This window comes from Lontra canadensis, unplaced genomic scaffold (assembly GCF_010015895.1).
Source record: "Lontra canadensis isolate GAN:19392208 unplaced genomic scaffold, GSC_riverotter_1.0 scaffold140, whole genome shotgun sequence".
Taxonomy (NCBI): Eukaryota; Metazoa; Chordata; class Mammalia; order Carnivora; family Mustelidae; genus Lontra; species Lontra canadensis.
In genome coordinates, this window is record NW_022631134.1 from 3,053,229 (window position 1) to 3,059,228 (window position 6,000).

Sequence of the window (6,000 nt, forward strand, 5' to 3'; positions counted from 1 at the left end):
TCCAATTTCCCCCAATTCCCTCTCCTCTCTAACTCCCCTTGTCCTCCATGCTATTTGTTATGCTCCACAAATAAGTGAAACCATATGATACTTGACTCTCTCTGCTTGACTTATTTCTCTCAGTATCGATTAAACTGTTTTTGAGAAAATGGGTAGTACCTATTCATAGAAGGCAGTGGAAAGTTTATGAATTCCTGTCTAATAACTGCATTTTTATATTTACCACTTCTTAAAAGTGAACTGAGATGAGAGCAATGACTCGGTAGAGATAAGAGGGGGCCTCTCGTTGTCTACTCTGTAACACTGTTCTGGGCACTGCAGATGCATTGTAGCATTTAATCCTCAAAAACCCTTCAGGAAGTCATGTAAATGATGCTTAAAGAGGTTAAATAACTTTTTCTTGAACATAAAGCAAAGAAAACTGAAGAACTGGGATTCAAATCCAGACATGTCAGACCTCTGCGTCCATGATTTTTAATTATGTCTTGGGTACATCAGAAAATATGATTAATAAATGAAGGAAAGAGATAGCTAGTAACAGACAAATTGGCAAAATTTCCCTCCATATTAAAGCATATGTTTATGAAAGCCCAGAGTTAAAAATCAGAATTCTATTAAAATGAATTGATTTTTGATGACATTAATAAGAAAATAAATTACATTTGGAGACTTTAGGAGAATTTATTTTTGAGGTTTGTACAAAAAAGAAGCTGGATTAAAATTCCATGTCAGAAATTATTCATTAAACATTCTGAAGTCACTTGTGAATAATTCATAACTTTCACTTCATCTCTAGCATTATCAAAACTAATGCCCAATGTTATTTTTCCATTCTGAAAATACCTGTTAATGCATTTTAATACAATTGGTATAATAAATAATGAGTAGTATTAACAGTTTAATATTTAATAGATTAGATCTCTTCCTTTGTATGTATATAGAAACACAAGTACATATAATATATATGGACTTTATGTTTATAGAAATGGTATCAATGTCATATTTTTTGATGACCTGCTTTTTATCACTATTTTTATTATTAATGTCCCTTAAAAAAACATCTGAAGGAGATCTATAACTACCTAATACTCATAGGTATTAAAATTTCAGGCTACTTGTTCAAAATTTCCCAAACAAGAAGTTTGGGGTAGGGAAAGAAGCACAGTGTCTTTTTATTTTCATATTTCCTCAGCTCTTTAGTTCTTGGGAATACATAATTTTGCTCCCACTTCACTGAAGAGGACTTGGTCACATGGCTACCTCCAAATGCAAGTCAGGCTGAGATGTAGAGTGTAGCTGTGCTTCAAAAAAAAGAGGAGGGATGTCTGGGTGGCACAGTCAGCTAAGCATCTGACTGTTGGTTTAGGCTCAGGTCATGATCTCAGGGTTGTGAGATCAAGCCTTGCATTGGGCTCTGCACTCAGTGTGGATTCTGCTTAAGTTTCTCTCTCCCTCTGCCCCTCCCCCCATGCTCATTTTCTCTCTCATTCTCTCTCTCTCTCTCTCGCTCGCTCTCAAATAAATAAATAAATAAGTAAATCTTTAAAAACAAGCAAACAAACAGGAGAATGATTCTGCTGGAAGACAAGAAGTCTTGCTCTATAGGTCACACAGGTGAACATGTGATCTATTGTCCAAACCAGGACATGCTTGAGAGTGAAATAATTAGGCTGAGGTAACAAGTGACCTCTAAGACTGTTACAGGAAAATTCCCCATCCCTATTTTTCTGCTTAATAAAGTCTTCTCTAACCCCTCATCAGGTTGTCTTTCCTGAGGCAGTTGGTCATTCATTCTGTGTTGCCAGAACAGTCTACTCAACTCTAGTACATCATCTCACAGATGTGTTATGGTTACTTGTTTACTATCCTTCCACTATACCAGGAGATGGGCCAATACTCTCTGCTCTTCAGCCTTGGCCATCCTTGAGGTTATTGATCCTTTTCCCATTCCATTTAGTTCTGGTTAAGAGATTAAAAACATGGCAAACTCTGCCACTAGGTAGTCGGACAATTGGCTCAGGACTGACAGAAAAACACAACTGTGAATACACTGATTTGTTTAGGAGTGACCAAAATTGAGACAGAACATTTCCATGAGCTTTAATGTATGGTCACTGAGAAAAAACTGCTCTTTCTCATATAATATAACAGCTGATACTAATCTCTAGAATAATGTTGCCATACAGACTTAAACTTTAGATATTCTCTCAATCTTAATCAAATACCTTTAAAGTCTTGAATAGATAAAACCATACATCTCTGTATTTTTGTTTTATCCCTTTTTTCGAGCTCAAGTTTAAGGCAAATATGTGACGATATCACCGTCCACTCAAAACCCTTCAGTGACTCCCCACTGTTTGCAGGATAAAACCCCAATTCTTTATCATGGCCTCATCTGATTTCCTCCTCCTCACCTGCTTCATCTCCATCTCCAGCCACAACTCTGGCTTATCCTTATGCTATGCCATAGAAATTTCCATGTTCTCAACTACTCATCAATGCTCCTACACCCTGAAATTCTAAAAGAATTTCAAGATCCATTCTTTACAATCCCCCATTCCATTTTGAGCCTTCTCCCCCAAAACTGGGAATTACCACCATAATTACTGTGTTATAATCCTAAATGTTGCTGTGGGTTAGGAAAGACATGAGGATAAATAGTAGATTGCCATAAATCCAGGTTGTAGTACACACACACACACACACACACACACACATTCACTCACTCAATCACTTACATACCAACTCTGATCTGGTGTACTCCATCCAGGAAGCCTGCCCTAATTTATTCTCAGTCCTATGCACAGGAGCTCATCTTTGGTACCATTGTGTGTTTCTACAGTCATTGTGCAAGGTGCTGTCATAGCATTTATGCAGTGAATTGATGTCTATAACTTACACACTGATTTCTTCAACCAGACTGTGAGCTCCTCTGAAATAGGCTTTGAGTCTATGTTGATCTCTATCTCTTGTGCCTGGCACATAGAAGATACTTGACAAATACTGGTTAAACTGAACAAAACTGAAGATTTGGAAAATTATAGAACTCTCAAAAGAAATTACAGAAATCCCTGAAGTTTGATGTAATACATATATAGTTAAGGAGAATAATGACTCCATATTCTGGATGTATCATAATTCATTTACATCTGGCCTTTTAAAATTATACATTGGGTGACCTTCATTACAAGGTTAGAAAAGGCTATACGAGGGAACCTTGGGGCTGGGTTATATCACCAGCTCCATAATTTCTAGATCCTAATGTCTGAGAAAGCAGACAGACATGTGCTAAGCAGCATGTCCTTTCCTGCTGGCAAAACCTCATGTGGACCTTATTACATACTTTTTCTTCCTGGGTGTTAAGTCTCTGTTCTGAGGAGACAGGAGCCACAACTTTCAGTTGTCATTCTAGCCAAGTTTTTAGGCTAATAAAAACTTATTGTATAAAACTGTACCTAACATATAAATTCAGAACATTTTAAAATTTAGTTTTGGTTTTCAGAACTTGATCTGGATTCTAAGTTTTTAACTGTCCTCCATTTCAAATCCTGCTCATTAAAATAAATAAATAAATAAAGCTTAGATTTTGGTTGTTGAACGTGGTTTAATTTGGATGCTGAGATAACCGATTACCCTAAAATGGACTCCCTCCCATTTTTCAGAATTTTTGACCTCTCAACTTTATACAGCACATAAATACATTGATAATTTTGATGTTCAATATTCACTATCATCATCCTCATCGTTCATCATAAGAAAAAAAAAATTGATGAGGGCTTACAATGACGTGCCTGGCACTGTGCTAGGTATTTACAAGCATTCCTTTCTCATCATTAATAAAAGGGGCACATTGTTGTCTCAGTTGGTTAAGTGTCTGCCTTTGGCTCAGGTCATGATCCCAGGGTCCTGGAATCAAGCCCACGTCAGGTTCCTCACTCAGTAGGGAGTCTGCTTCTCTCTCTCTCTCTCTCTCTCTCCCTCTCCCCCTCCTCCCTGCTCATTCTCACTCTCTCTCAAATAAATAAAATCTTTAAAAATAAATAAATAAACTACTTGCCCCAAATAAATCTCTAGACACAAACTATGAAATCTCTGTGAAAAAAGAAATCTCTGAATCTTTCTGGGTTTTGTGTGTATGTGTCATATGTACAGCATTTTGTATCATCATCATTCAAAAAATATTTATTGAATACTTATTATATGTCAGTCCTAGGAAATAGTGGTTTATAAGATACTTCCCACATAGAGATGATGTGATAAACACCATCAAGTATGATAAGCAGATGTGATAAGATAGAAAGTAGACAGATGTGATAAACAGCATCAAGTATGATGAACATAAAAAGAAGTATGAGATTTCTGGGGAGAGTTAACCTGGGCTCAGGCCAGGGCAGGAAATGCTCCTCTGACATGTTACTAGGCTAAAGATGGGCAAGAAGTAAACAAGTTAGGTTTGATAAATAAGAATATCCTAGGCAGGGGCGCCTGGGGTGCTCAGTGGGTTAAAGCCTCTGCCTTCCGCTCAGGTCATGATCCCAGGGTCCTGGGATCAAGCCCCGCATCAGGCTCTCTGCTCAGCAAGGAGCCTGCTTCCCTTCCTCTCTCTCTGCCTGCCTCTCTGCCTACTTGTGATCTCTGTCTGTCAAATAAATAAATAAGATCTATAAAAAATTTTTTTTAAAAAGAATATCCTAGGCAGAGAAAACGCTAGAATCACCTTTCCACAAAACATCTCATATAGTATCATATTTAATTTTCAAAATAATTCAGAAGGAATTGTTCATTATAGCCATTTTACAGATGAGGAAACTAAGCTCAGAGATTAGATGATTTAATAATGTTGGAACTCCTATCAGAATTCAAAGCATTTCCATTATGCTTAGTTCACACCAAAAGCTGCCTGCAATAGCTCCCTATTGGACCAGAGGTTAACAAATTTTTCTCTAAAAAAACATAGTAAATACTTTAGGCTTTACACATTAAGAGACAAAATCAAGGATAAAACATAGGAACTGAATTAACAAGAAAAACAATTTTTCTAAATTTTTGATAAAATTCAAAATATAATAATAATAATAATAATTGAGCATAATATTTTGTAATACAGGTCTACTAATGAAAAAAATTCTTTGAGGGGAATAACATTTCACTTAATTGGGGTCCAAACTATTACTCCCTATAATCAAACAGATTGCAAATACTCATTTGTGGAAATCACTATTCACTTGTGGATCATACCAAAAAAGGTGACCAATTAGACTTAGCTAATGGACTACAAAGCTTAGAACTCACCTATTAAACCACAAACATGGAGAGATGCACTGTCAAGTAGAAATATAATGTGACTCATTATGTAATCTTAAATTGTCTACTTAGCCACATTAAAAAAAAGTAGAAAGAAGTGGGTTAAATATATTTTAGTTATTTATTTAACCAAAACATTACCATTTAATATTAAAAACAACACAAAAATTATAAGATATTTTATCATCTTTTTTCATACTGAATCTTTGAAATACTATATGAATTTCACATAGTATGCCTCAGTTTGGACTACTCACATGTTGAGTACACACAGCTGTAGGATACAGGTCTGTGTCAGGGGCTAGAAAGACATAAATTTAAAAAGTGGATCATATAGAATCTGGCTTCCACTGAAAAGTACGAGTTTTGCTTAAAAGCTGCCACTGCCACTCAGCTCCACAAAATATTGTCATAAGGAAAAGTGATCCAATATATTGTTAGCTGTTCTGGATTTTCTGAGGCATCAAAAGATATAGAATCTAGGCACCTGCTTGGTGTACTTAGTTAAGCATCCAACTCTTAGTTTCAGCTCAGGTAGTGATCTCAGGGTCTTGAGATCAAGCCCTGCCTGGGGCTCCATGCTCAGCGTGGAATCTGCTTATGTTTCTCTCTCCCTCTCTTATTGCCCCTACCCCTCTGCTTTCTCTCTCTCTATCTCTAATAAATAAGTGAATCTTTTTTTTTTAAATGTAGAAT